This window comes from Lolium perenne, chromosome 7 (assembly GCF_019359855.2).
Source record: "Lolium perenne isolate Kyuss_39 chromosome 7, Kyuss_2.0, whole genome shotgun sequence".
Lineage (NCBI taxonomy): Eukaryota > Viridiplantae > Streptophyta > Magnoliopsida > Poales > Poaceae > Lolium > Lolium perenne.
The window spans coordinates 188,025,347-188,041,007 of record NC_067250.2 but is presented as its reverse complement, the minus strand read 5'-3'; positions in this window follow the sequence as shown (position 1 = coordinate 188,041,007).

Below are 15,661 nucleotides of genomic sequence, written 5' to 3'. Positions count from 1 at the left end.
ACAAGCAACTTAATAAGAGATAAAGTGCATAAGTACATATTCAATACCACAATAGTTCTTAAGCTATTTGTCCCATGAGCTATATATTGCAAAGGTGAAGAATGGAAATTTTAAAGGTAGCACTCAAGCAATTTACTTTGGAATGGCGGAGAAATACCATGTAGTAGGTAGGTATGGTGGACACAAATGGCATAGTGTTTGGCTCAAGGGTTTTGGATGCATGAGAAGTATTCCCTCTCGATACAAGGCTTGGGCTAGCAAGGTTGTTTGAAACAAACACAAGGATGAAGCGGTGCAGCAAAACTCACATAAAAGACATATTGTAAACATTATAAGACTCTACACCGTCTTCCTTGTTGTTCAAACTCAATACTAGAAATTATCTAGACCTTTAGAGAGACCAAATATGCAAACCAAATTTTAGCATGCTCTATGTATTTCTTCATTAATGGGTGCAAAGTATATGATGCAAGAGCTTAAACATGAGCACAACAATTGCCAAGTATCACATTATCCAAGACATTATAGCAATTACTACATGTATCATTTTCCAATTCCAACCATATAACAATTTAACGAAGAAGAAACTTCGTCATGAATACTATGAGTAGAGCCTAAGGACATATTTGTCCATATGCTACAGCGGAGCGTGTCTCTCTCCCACAAAGTGAATGCTAGGATCCATTTTATTCAAACAAAACAAAAACAAAAACAAAAGCACACAGACGCTCCAAGTAAAGTACATAAGATGTGACCGAATAAAAATATAGTTTCAAGAGAAGGAACCTGATAATTTTGTCGATGAAGAAGGGGATGCCTTGGGCATCCCCAAGCTTAGATGCTTGAGTCTTCTTGAAATATGCAGGGATGAACCACCGGGGCATCCCCAAGCTTAGACTTTTCAATCTTCTTGATCGTAGTATATCATCCTCCTCTCTTGACCCTTGAAAACTCCCTCCACACCATACTCAAAACAACTCATTAGAGGGTTAGTGCATAATCAAAAACTCACATGTTCAGAGGTGACACAATCATTCTTAACACTTCTGGACATTGCCCAAAGCTACTGGAAGTCAATGGAACAAAGAAATCCATCCCACATAGCAAAAGAGGCAATGCGAAATAAAAGGCAGAATCTGTCAAAACAGAACAGTCCGTAAAGACGAATTTTAAAGGGGCACCAGACTTGCTCAAATGAAAATGCTCAAATTGAATGAAAGTTGCGTACATATCTGAGGATCACTCACGTAAATTGGCATAATTTTCTGAGTTACCTACAGAGAATTTTTCCCAGATTCGTGACAGCAAAGAAATCTGTTTCTGCGCAGTAATCCAAATCTAGTATGAACCTTACTATCAACGACTTTACTTGGCACAACAAAACACAAAACTAAGATAAGGAGAGGTTGCTACAGTAGTAAACAACTTCCAAGACACAAATATAAAACAAAGTACTGTAGCAAAATAACACATGGGTTATCTCCCAAGAAGTTCTTTCTTTATAGCCATTAAGATGGGCTCAGCAGTTTTAATGATGCACTCGCAAGAAATAGTATTTGAAGCAAAAAAGAGAGCATCAAGAGACAAATTCAAAACACATTTAAGTCTAACATGCGTCCTATGAAAAGGAATCTTGTAAATAAACAAGTTCAAGAAGCATAATGCAACGAGCATAGAGAGATAAAACAAGTGTAACTTCAAAAATTTCAGCACATAGAGAGGTGTTTTAGTAACATGAAAATTTCTACAACCATATTTTCCTCTCTCATAATAACTTTCAGTAGCATCATGAGCAAACTCAACAATATAACTATCACATAAAGCATTCTTATCATGAGTCTCATGCATAAAATTATTACTCTCCACATAAGCATAATCAATTTTATTAGTAGTTGTAGTGGGAGCAAATTCAACAAAGTAGCTATCATTATTATTCTCATCATCAAATATAGGAGGTATATTGTAATCATAATCAAATTTACTCTCCATAGTAGGTGGTAACAAAAGACTACTATCATTATAATCATCATAAATAGGAGGCAAAGTATCATCAAAGTAAATTTTCTCCTCAATGCTTGGGGGACTAAAAAGATCATGCTCATCAAAACCAACTTCCCCAAGCTTAGAATTTTCCATAGCATTAGCAACAATAGTGTTCAAAGCATTCATAGTAATAACATTCCCATTAGCATGCATATAAAGTTCCATGGGTTTTTTAATTCTCTCTTCAAACACATCATGTCCTAATTCAAGATAAAGTTCATAAAGATCTCTCATATTTTTGTTGTTTTCCATTATGCCTAACTAGTGTAAACAAGAAACAAAAAGATGCAATTGCAGGATCTAAAGGAAATAGCTTCGAGTACTTACAACGGCGCCGGAAAATAGCTTAGTAGCCGAGATCCGGAGTGTGAGTACCTTTTACCTTTCCTCCCCGGCAACGGCGCCAGAAAATAGCATGATGTCTACGTCCCCCTCCTTTTCCTGTAGACAGTGTTGGGCCTCCAAGAGCAGAGGTTTGTAGGACAGCAGCAAGTTTCCCTTAAGTGGATCACCCAAGGTTTATCGAACTCAGGGAGGAAGAGGTCAAAGATATCCCTCTCATGCAACCCTGCAACCACAAAGCAAGAAGTCTCTTGTGTCCCCAACACACCAAATAGGTGCACTAGTTCGGCGAAGAGATAGTGAAATACAGGTGGTATGAATAAGTAGCAACGGCACCAGAAAAGTGCTTTGCCCAGGACAGTAAACAAGCAGTAGTAACACAGCAGTAGTAACACAGTAAAACAGTAAACAAGCAGCGATAGCAGTATTTAGGAACAAGGCCTAGGGATCAGACTTTCACTAGTGGACACTCTCAACATTGATCACATAACAGAATCGATAAATGCATACTCTACACTCTCTTGTTGGATGATGAACATATTGCGTAGGATTACACGAACCCTCAATGCCGGAGTTAACAAGCTCCACAATTCAATGTTCATATTTAAATAACCTTAGAGTGCATGAAGATCAATACGACTAAACCAAGTACTAACATAGCATGCACACTGTCACCTTCATGCTAAAAAAGGAGGCATAGATCATATCAATACTATCATAGCAATAGTTAACTTCATAATCTACAAGAGATCATAATCATAGCCTACGCCAAGTACTAACACGGATGCACACACTGTCACCATTACACCGTGCAGGAGGAATAAAACTACTTTAATAACATTGCTAGAGTAGCACATAGATAAATTGTGATACAAAACACATTGCAATCATAAAGAGATATAAATAAGCGCTTCACTATGCCATTCATAACAGTGAATAAGTATTCTGTGAAATATAGCCTAAGAGACCCACACGGTGCACACACTGTCACCTTTACACACGTGGGACAAGGAGTCTCCGGAGATCACATAAGTAAAATTCACTTGACTAGCATAACGACATCTAGATTACAAGCATCATCATATGAATCTCAATCATGTAAGGCAGCTCATGAGATTATTGTATTGAAGTACATAGGAGAGAGATTAACCACATAGCTACCGGTACAGCCCCGAGCCTCGATGGAGAACTACTCCCTCCTCATGGGAGACAGCAGCGGTGATGAGGATGGCGGTGGTGTCGATGGAGGAGCCTTCCGGGGGCACTTTCCCGTCCCGGCGGCGTGCCGGAACAGAGACTCCTGTCCCCCAGATCTTGGCTTCGCGATGGCGGCGGCTCTGGAAGGTTTCTCGTACCGTGGCTTTTCCCGTGTCGAGGTTTTAGGTCCAGGGGCTTTATATAGGCGAAGAGGCGGCGTCAGAAGGTCGAAGGGGCGCCGACACTATAGGGCGGCGCGGCCAGGGCCTGGGCCGCGCCGGCCTATGGTCTGGGGGCCCAGTGCCCCCCTCTGGTCCTTCTCGTGTGTTCTGGATGCTTCCGGGCAAAATAGCAACCTGGGCGTTGATTTCGTCCAATTCCGAGAATATTTCTTTACTAGGATTTCTGAAACCAAAAACAGCAGAAAACAGCAACTGGCACTTCGGCATGTTGTTAATAGGTTAGTTCCAGAAAATGCACAAATATGACATAAAGTGTGCACAAAACATGTAGAAATCATCAATAATGTGGCATGGAACATAAGAAATTATCGATACGTCGGAGACGTATCATATCTCAACACCTCATTGTTCTCATTCCGTTTGCGGAGGAAAACCCATTTTAATCCCGCAGGGAAAACACTGGGAGGTGTAGGTATTGCTTTTGTGAATACCTTCATTTTATTAAGCGAAGATAATTCTGCTTGTATGGCATCCTTCCATTGAGGCCAGTCGAAGTGTTTTTTACGCTCAACGATAGTCCTTGGATCATGATCATTAAAAGGGGTATTTGCAATTGTAGCAGAAAAATAAGTGTCGACAATCACAGATTTACGGTTGAATGATTCTCCAGAATTGATATAGTTGATGGATATCTCGTGCACCATTGATAACTCTTCGTGATTTCCCCATACGTGTGAGTCTAGGTGTTCCGATGTCCCAGCCAGTGTGTGCAAGCTGGAGCTGGGTTGTGGAGGTTGCCCTTCCACTGGGTGTATACTACCCATAAGGTGTTTTGTCAATATAGAGTTGACTTGCATATACTGACTTTGAGGAGTTTCTCCTCACTTTCCTCAGCTGCTTGCAAGAAGCAGGATCCTGGTTAGAGACCATACTACTCCCTCTCTTTTTGGGAACGGACAATTGAGTGGTTTTAGTTGGTACCTCCACTCTTTCGAGCGCATTTCTGGCCAGATTCAAGGATTGTGACACCTTTTAGATCAGTAAAAGAATCTGGCAGATTATTTGCAAGATGTTGAAAATTTATGATTTCTCGAATTTGGAGTTCGGTCTCTTGGGTACGTGGATCAGAGGTTGAAATGGTGATAGCATTCCAATCAATTTCCGAGCATTCTTTCTGGTACTTGAAGTCTCCCCCTAATGCCGAAAAATGTTCCTCGTCAAATATGCAATCAACGTGACGGTCTGTGAATATATCCCCAGTAAGGGGTTCTAGGTACTTAATATTCGACGATGATTTGTACTCCACATAGATCTCTAGTTTCTTATGTGGGCCCATGGATGTCCGCTGAAGTGGTGACATCAGGATGTATGTAGCACATTCAAACTTACGCAGATGGAAAATGCCGGATTGATTTCCACGTACGAATTGTAGAGGAGAAGTACTGTGATATGCAATAGGTCGCAATTGGATGAAGTCAGCAACGTGTAAAACTGCGTGACCCCAACACGAGGTCGGCAAGCTGCAATTAATTAACAAAGTCTTGCAATGAGTTTGATCCTCTTAATAAGGGATTCAGCCAAACCATTTTGAGTATGAACATACGGAACATAGTGCTAAACTTCAATTCACAGACCATGCAATAGTCATTGAAGGCACGTGAAGAGAATTCTACAGTGTTGTCCATGTGAATTGATTTAATTCGACTTTCGGGATAATGGGCCTGTAACTTAATTACTTCCCTCATTATATTGGCAAATGCATGGTTTCACGTGGATAGAAGGCACACATGTGACCATCGTGTAGATGCATTAATCAAAATCATGAAATACCTAAATTGTCCAAATAATGATTGGATGGTACCACAAATGTCTCCTTGAATACGTTCAAGGAAATGAAGTGGTTAAGCTTGTATTTCGGGGGTGCGAAGGCCTCCAAATTAGCTTCTCTGTGACACATGATGTGCACACAAAGTCGGATGACTGAGGGAATTTTGACTGACCCAAATTGTGACCAATGAAATTTCTAGTAATGTTCCTCATCATCCTGATGCCGGGATGGCTTAGGCTATCATACCAGGTTTGGAATGCATCAACGTTCTGGAAAATTACCTTGTAAGCAACATGTTCTACGGGCCTGCTGTACGTATAGTACAGTCCGGCCGACAGAGAGAAAGAATCTTTTCAAGTACTCCCTCCGTCCCAAAATATAAGGCGCCTAAGGTTTGGTCAAAAGTCAACGTGTTTAAAGTTTGACCAAGTTTATACACAAAAATATGAACATTTACAATACTAAATCATTATCAATAGATTCATCCTAAAGTATATTTTATTAATATGTCAATTCAATATTGTAGATGTAAATATTTTTTTCCTAAATATTTGGTCAAAGTTTGTAAAGTTTGACTTTTGACCAAACCTTAGACGCCTTATATTTTTGGACGGAGGGAGTACTTGCTTGCCATATCTATAATCTTTTGTAAAGAGTAGATACTCCTCATTGTTGTTTTCATGGTTTCAATGTGAAAGCCATTCTTCCGGATATCTCGATAACTGATTAAGGTACGTGAAGAATGGGGATACAATAAGACATCCTCAATTATCACTTGTGTAACGTTTGGGAGGGTAAATATGGTACGTCCGGTGCCAATAATTACCATATCGCGTCCGACGATAGTTAAAATATCACCATTCATCTTTTTCAGAGTTCGGAAATATTTCAACTCCCTCATTATCAAGTTTGTGGTAGCGCTGTCCACAAGGCATAATTTCTCTTCTATCGGATTGTCCCCGTAGATAACTTCTTTTGCCAGTTTTTCTTGTTCTTGTTTCTTCCGGCGAGTTCACCGGCGTCGGAATCGCTCCAGCGAGCAGCGCTCGAAATCGCTCAGATGTAGAGCGTGTTGATAACGTGTTAGAAGATATCGAGAGAGAATTGAAGGAGAGAGACAATGATTGAATCCATTAATCGTTTCATTGATAATTGAACACTTATATACAGGGGAATATACGTCTCCAAACAAGGCGACAGTTCGGAAGACGGTTCCTAGAGGCGACGCTCCAGGAACAACATGTGGGTTCCACATCGTGGAGATTTCCCATATATGGTTATAAGCAAAGATTTAACTAATTAATTACATGATTAATTAAATCCTAACCGTCTTTACTCTTTACCAACCCAAGGTCTAGCGTGGAACCAGAGCTGGACTGCTGGAGGCCCAACTAAAATGGGCTGGCTCGAGCAGAGTAGTGACGACTACAGTTGGTGCATTACCTGATGAGATTTGGGATTGAAGAGTTTATCTTTGGATAACAGCAAAACAATCTACGTGCGAATTATGAATTGATTTAAAACTGGGTACAAACTTTAAAGAGCTTTTAGATGGTCTACACAGCCATTGCGGCAGAGAGGATGACATAATGATATAAGGAGTACACAACATCTGCGCGCGTCCAACCCAAACTATACATCACATACAAATCTGACTCATTAAACCCTCGGACGATATATACTCCCTAAGCCTAATCAATATATGATCCCACCATCACCAACTCCCTGATTTACTTTGGTATTCTTCTTAAGGACCATCGACCTCGACTGCACCTCAACGACCTCCTGCTTATTCTCCTCTTTCTGCGGCTCATAATCTGTTACGGAGACATCACACTGAGGAGAAGTGGCCACCGGAGCTTCCAGCGAGTAGTCGCCGGTGAGGTGTGCGAGGCCGAGGCAGCAGGCGCAGCCTTGGGCGGGGCGGTGGAGCAGCGACCAGAGCGCCGCGGTGGCCGCCATGGCCGCTGCTGCGTCCCCAAACCTCACCTCCGGCCGCTCCTGGTTGCGCTCCATGGCTTCCCACGTACGGCCTCTCACTAGAAACTAGAGCGAGCTTCTCGATCTGTTCTCTGTTGCTGGTGAATTGCTGGGCGCGTTTTGGTTGCAGAGATGGATGGATACCAGGAGTCTATTTATATTGACTACATCGATGATTGGAGCCGTGGTGAAAGAAACTAGGAGTCAGTTTTGAGCTTCCTCCGTGTTTCCGTGTATGAGCATTCGAGTCTTCTGACTGAGTGACTGACTGTGTTAACTCCTGCATGAGAGTATAATATTCAGTGGAGCCGTCCGCAAAAGATAAACGTGCACATTTCATTTTTGTCCTGTCACTGTTGTAGCCACGCATCAAGATGGGGAATATGCTTTAGTTATCAAACAGTAGTGCACATGAAGGGAGTGGACCATATCTATTTTTATTGATCGAGAATTTCATATACTAAAACATTCCATGTTCAGCAGCAGCTGCCGCTGCTTTGCCTCACTTAACCCTAACACTAACTGAACCTGGTGTCCAAACAAGGTTGCATGTGCAGTGCACTGCATAGAGAACAACACCATCTGCTCTTTGATTCACTGTCACCGTATGGTTAGGTGTCCAACTACCGGGTAGGTTTATAGTATTCTGCAAGTATTTTTAGACTGCAAGCACAAGGGCGGTAGTGGTTATTGTGTAGTACTTTACTGCATAAGGGCATCTCTGTAAAGGGCGACGCATTTAAAGTATTCTGCAAGTATTTTTAGACTGCAAGCACAAGGGCGGTAGTGGTTATTGTGTAGTACTTTACTGCATAAGGGCATCTCTGTAAAGGGCGACGCATTTAAGACGTCTAAAATATTTCCGAGCGTTTATTTGCATCGAATCAAATGGTTAAAATCGACTGCGTGTTTGTTTGAGTCAGAGATGCTCCCAAGGGGCATCTTTTTAAGTCTTGCCTTTTTTGAACATAAAGACATAATTTACATAGTAAATAAAGGAAAATATAAAATATACAAACTAACGCATGCGCCTACTCCTCATCGTCGTCATCGAGCACAACGAAATCCGGTACCGGCCACGGTCAGTTCGCAACCGGCGGAACATACGCCGGTGCCGCCGGCAGTGGAGGTGCAGGTGGAGCAGCCCAAGCCGGTGGACGAGGTGGAGCCACCCCACGGATTGTACGCCGGAGGTGGAGGTGGAGTCAGAGGCGGCGCTTGCGGGGCCGAGTTCTGGAGTGCCCGTAGGGCCTCTTCCTCCGTGAGGCCCGACGACATGATGTCGGTGACATACCGTGGCAGCGGCGGCTGCACCGGTTGGTCCACCTCCCACACGAGGACACCGAGCCTCTCGATCTCGTCGTCGGTCATCGTCGCCGGGAAGTTGAACTTCCGGCCCTCCGCCATGGCCGCCTGCCATTCGTGGAAAATGCAGGCGATGAAATCGTCGCTGTTGTCCTTGGCCTCCTCGTTGTGGTAGGCCATCGCATCGCAATCCTCATCGTGTTCGACGACGAGGCGGCGACGTCCGGTCAAACGGTAAGTCTCTATCGCCGAGGAAGCCCGCCTGCCTCCTCGGATCGTCCTCGGTCAGGCGCCTCCTGTGCCAGGTATTGGAGTTGACGGCGAAGGCGGGATCGGCGCGGATGTCCGGCAGCAGGTACCGCCACCTGCGCCAAATCTCGACGATCCTGCCTGGCTCGCGCAGAGGCACGGGCGGATGGTTACCTGGAGGTGGCTGAGCCGCCAGGCAGGTGCACATCCCGCCGGCCGTCGCACAGCGTCTAGTTCTTGTGCATGAGTGATGTCTACTTCCCCCTCCTTTTCCTGTAGACAGTGTTGGGCCTCCAAGAGCAGAGGTTTGTAGAACAGCAGCAAGTTTTCCCTTAAGTGGATCACCCAAGGTTTATCGAACTCAGGGAGGAAGAGGTCAAAGATATCCCTCTCATGCAACCCTGCAACCACAAAGCAAGAAGTCTCTTGTGTCCCCAACACACCTAATAGGTGCACTAGTTCGGCGAAGAGATAGTGAAATACAGGTGGTATGAATAAGTATGAGCAGTAGCAACGGTGCCAGAAAATAGCTTGCTGGCGTGTAGTTGATGGTGGTAGTATTGCAGCAGTAGTAACGCAGTAAAACAGTAAACAAGCAGCGATAGCAGTATTTAGGAACAAGGCCTAGGGATTAGACTTTCACTAGTGGACACTCTCAACATTGATCACATAACAGAATAGATAAATGCATACTCTACACTCTTGTTGGATGATGAACACATTGCGTAGGATTACACGAACCCTCAATGCCGGAGTTAACAAGCTCCACAATTCAATGTTCATATTTAAATAACCTTAGAGTGCATGAAAGATCAATTCGACTAAACCAAGTACTAGCATAGCATGCACACTGTCACCTTCATGCTATGTAGGAGGAATAATACACATCAATACTATCATAGCAATAGTTAACTTCATAATCTACAAGAGATCATAATCATAGCATAAACCAAGTACTAACACGGATGCACACACTGTCACCATTACATCGTGCAGGAGGAATAAAACTACTTTAATAACATTGCTAGAGTAGCACATAGATAAATTGTGATACAAATACATTGCAATCATAAAGAGATATAAATAAGCACCTCATTATGCCATTCAACAGTGAATAAGTATTCTGTGAAATATAGCCTAAGAGACCCACACGGTGCACACACTGTCACCTTTACACACGTGGGACAAGGTGTAGGATAACGTTGCATAGAAAACAAAAATTTTCCTACCGCGAACACGCAATCCAAGCCAAGATGCAATCTAGAAGACGGTAGCAACGAGGGGGTATCGAGTCTCACCCTTGAAGAGATTCCAAAGCCTACAAGATGAGGCTCTTGTTGCTGCGGTAGACGATCACTTGCCGCTTGCAAAAGCGCGTAGAAGATCTTGATCACGATCGGTTCCGGCGCCACGAACGGGCAGCACCTCCGTACTCGGTCACACGTTCGGTTGTTGATGAAGACGACGTCCACCTCCCCGTTCCAGCGGGCAGCGGAAGTAGTAGCTCCTCTTGAATCCGACAGCACGACGGCGTGGTGTCGGTGGCGGTGTAGAAGTCCGGCGGAGCTTCGCTAAGCTACGCGGGAAATATGAAGTGGAGGAGCAAAGCTAGGGTTTGGGAGGGGGTGGCCGGCCACTCACGGGGGGCGGCCAAGCTATGGTCTTGGGGTGGCCGGCCCCCTCCCTTGGCCCCTCATTATATAAGTGGATCCCAAGTGTTGGTGTCCAAGTCTTCGAATAAGACCCGAAACCAAAACCTTCCATAGGAGGGGGCAAACCTAGCCCAACTAGGACTCCCACCCAAAGGTGGGATTCCCACCTCCCATGTGGGGGGTGGCCGGCCCCCTATGGTGGAGTCCACTTGGGACTCCACCCCCACTAGGGCTGGCCGGCCATGGAGGTGGAGTCCCTTGTGGACTCCACCTTCCTTGGTGGTTTCTTCCGGACTTTTCTAGAACCTTCAAGAACCTTCCATAGAACCTTCCGCGACATTTTATTTCACATAAAATGACATCCTATATATGAATCTTATTCTCCGGACCATTCCGGAACTCCTCGTGATGTCCGGGATCTCATCCGGGACTCAGAACAAATATTCGAACTCCATTCCATAATTCAAGAACTACCATTTCAACATCCAACTTTAAGTGTGTCACCCTACGGTTCGAGAACTATGCGGACATGGTTGAGTACTCACTCCGACCAATAACCAATAGCGGGATCTGGAGATCCATAATGGCTCCCACATATTCAACGATGACTTTAGTGATCGAATGAACCATACACATATATTACCAATTCCCTTTGTCTCGCGATATTTTACTTGTCCGAGGTTTGATCTTCGGTATCACTCTATACCTTGTTCAAGCTCGTCTCGACAAGTACTCTTTACTCGTACCGTGGTATGTGGTCTCTTATGAACTCATTCATATGCTTGCAAGACATTAGACGACATTCCACCGAGAGGGCCCGGAGAGTATATCTATCCGTCATTGGGATGGACAAATCCCACTGTTGATCCATATGCCTCAACTCATACTTTCCGGATACTTAATCCCACCTTTATAGCCACCCATTTACGCAGTGGTGTTTGATGTAATCAAAGTACCTTTCCGGTATAAGTGATTTATATGATCTCATGGTCATAAGGACTAGGTAACTATGTATCGAAAGCTTATAGCAAATAACTTAATGACGAGATCTTATGCTACGCTTAATTGGGTGTGTCCATTATATCATTCACACAATGACATAACCTTGTTATTAATAACATCCAATGTTCATGATTATGAAACTAATCATCCATTAATCAACAAGCTAGTTTAAGAGGCATACTAGGGACTTCTTGTTTGTCTACATATCACACATGTACTAATGTTTCGGTTAATACAATTCTAGCATGATATATAAACATTTATCATAAACATAAAGATATAAATAATAACCACTTTATTATTGCCTCTAGGGCATATCTCCTTCAGTCTCCCACTTGCACTAGAGTCATTAATCTAGATTACATTGTAATATACCTAACACCCATGGCAGTGTGGTGTTGGTCATGCTTTGCCCTAGGGAGAGCTTTAGTCAACGGATCTGCTACATTCAGATCAGTGTGTACTTTGCAAATCTTTACTTCTCCATCTTCGATGTACTCGCGAATCGAGTGGTAACGCAGCTTGATATGCTTCAGCCTCTTGTGTGACCTTGGCTCTTGTGCATTGGCGATGGCACCCATGTTATCACAGTAAATGATTAATGGGTCCAATGCACTAGGAACCACACCGAGCTCTACAATGAACCTCTTCATCCATACCGCTTCTGATGAAGCCTCTGAAGCCGCTATGTACTCTGATTCTGTTGAAGACTTCGCCACCGTGCACTGCTTCGAGCTTGCCCAGCTTACTGCAGCACCATTCAATATAAACACGTACCCAGATTGTGACTTAGAGTCATCAGGATCAGTGTTCCAACTTGCATCGGTGTAACCGTTTACAACGAGCTCTTGGTCACCTCCATAACAAAGAAACATATCCTTAGTTCTTTTCAAGTACTTCAGGATATTCTTGACCGCTGTCCAGTGTTCCATTCCTGGATCACTTTGATATCTGCTAGTCAAACTAACAGCATGTGCTATATCCGGTCTAGTACATAGCATGGCATACATGATAGATCCTCTTGCCGAGGCATAGGGGATGTTACACATCCTTTCTCTTTCTTCTGCCGTAGCCGGTCCTTGAGTTTTACTCAATACCTTGCACAGTAACATAGGTAAGAACCCTTTCTTACTTTCGTCCATTCTAAACTTCTTTAGAATCTTGTCCAGATATGTACTCTGTGATAGCCCTATTAGGCGTCTTGATCTATCTCTATAAATCTTGATGCCTAATATATACGATGCTTCACCAAGGTCTTTCATTGAAAAGCTATTATTCAAATAACCCTTAACACTGCTTAATAGTTCTATATCATTTCCGATCAATAATATGTCATCTACATATAATATCAGGAATGCTACAGAGCTCCCACTCACTTTCTTGTAAATACAGGCCTCTCCATGACATTGTATAAACCCGAAGTCTTTGATCACCTTATCAAAGCGTCGGTTCCAACTTCTTGATGCTTGCTTCAGTCCATAGATTGAACGCTGAAGTTTGCATACTTTGTCAGCATTTTTAGGATCGACAAAACCTTTGGGTTGTACCATATACAACTCTTCCTCAATGTCTCCATTAAGGAACGCCGTTTTGACATCCATCTGCCAAATCTCATAATCGAAAAATGCAGCTATTGCTAACAAAATCCTCACAGATTTTAGCTTCGCTACAGGTGAGAAAGTCTCATCGTAGTCAACTCCTTGAATTTGTCGGAAACCCTTTGCGACAAGTCGAGCTTTATAGACGATAATATTACCATCAGCATCTGTTTTTCTCTTGAAGATCCATTTATTCTCGACAGCCTTTCGGCTATCAGGTAAGTCTACCAAAGTCCATACTTTGTTATCATACATGGATCCCATTTCGGATTTCATGGCTTCTTGCCATTTGTTGGAATCTAGGCTCATCATCGCTTCTTCATACGTCGCAGGGTCCTCATCATTGTTATCTACAATCATGACATTTAGACAAGGATCATACCAATCAGGAGTGGCACGTTCCCTTGTCGATCTGCGAGGTTCGATAGTTTCCTCGTTCGAAGTTTCATGATCATTATCATTAGCTTCCTCTGTTGCCGGTGTAGGCGATGCAGGTACAACTTCGATGCTTGCGCTACTGCGATCAACGAGTATAGATTCATCAATCTCATCGAGTTCTACTTTTCTTCCAGTCACTTCTTTAGTGAGAAATTCTTTCTCAAGAAAGGTTCCGTTCTTAGCAACAAAGATTTTGCCTTCGGATCTGTGATAGAAAGTGTACCCTATAGTTTCCTTAGGGTATCCTATGAAGACGCATTTCTCCGCTTTGGGTTCTAGCTTGTCCGGTTGTAACTTCTTTACATAGGCTTCGCAACCCCAAACTTTCGAAACGACAGCTTAGGTTTCTTATTAAACCATAATTCATACGGTGTCGTTTCTACGGATTTTGATGGTGCTCTATTTAAAGTGAATGCGGCTGTCTCTAATGCATAACTCCAAAATGATAACGGCAAATCGATAAGAGACATCATACTACGAACCATATCTAAGAGAGTTCGATTACGACGTTCGGACACACCGTTTCGTTGAGGTGTTCTCGGCGGTGTCAATTGTGAAAGTATTCCGCATTTCTTTAAATGCATGCCAAACTCATAACTCAGATATTCACCTCCACGATCAGATCGTAGAAATTTGATCTTCTTGTTACGTTGATTTTCTACTTCACTTTGAAATTCCTTAAACTTCTCGAAAGTTTCGGATTTATGTTTCATGAAATAGATATACCCATATCTACTCAGATCATCTGTGAAGGTTAGAACATAACGATAACCACCGCGCGATGCTACGCTCATTGGTCCACATACATCGGTATGTATGATTTCTAATAAGTCAGATAGCTCGCTCCATCATACGAGAAAATGGAGTCTTTGTCATTTTTCCCATTAGACATGCTTCGCATCTATCAAGTGACTCAAAGTCAAGTGATTCAAGTAATCCATCGGTATGGAGTTTCTTCATGCGTTTCACTCCAATATGACCAAGGCAGCGAGTGCCACATATAAGTAGAATTATCATTAAGTTTAATTCGCTTAGCATCAATGTTATGTATGTGCGTATCACTACTATCGAGATCTAACGAGAAATAAGCCATTCTTTTGTGGTGCTCGACCATAAAAGATATTATTCATAAAAATAGAACAACCATTATTCTCAGACTTGAATGAATAACCGTCTTGCATTAAACAAGATCCAGATATAATGTTCATGCTCAACGCAGGTACATAATAGCAATTATTTAGGCTTAAAACTAATCCCGAAGGTAGATGTAGAGGAAGTGTGCCGATTGCGATCACATTGACCTTGGATCCATTTCCAACGCGCATCGTCACTTCATCTTTCGGTAGTTGTCGTTTATTCTTTAGTTCTGTTTCGAGTTACAAATATGAGCAACCGAACCGGTATCAAATACCAGGTACTAGAACGAGAACTAGTGAGATAAACATCTATAACATGTATATCGGATATACCTTCTTTCTTCTTCTTGACAAGGCCGCTCTTCGAGATCTGCCAAATACTTGGAGCAATTACGCTTCCGGTGTCCCTTCTCCTTGCGATAATAGCACTCAGCATCGGGCTTAGGGCCGTTCTTAGGTTTCATAGGAGGCGTGGCAGCTTTCTTGCCACCCTTCTTGAATTTTCCCTTAGACTTGCCCTGTTTCTTGAAACTGGTGGTCTTGTTGACCATCAACACTTGGTGCTCTTTCTTGATCTCAATCTCAGCAGCTTTTAGCATGCCAAAGAGTTCAGGTAACTCCTTGTTCATGTTACGCATATTGTAGTTCATCACAAAGTTCTTGTAACTTGGTGGCGGTGATTGAAGGACACGATTAATCCCCGATCTGT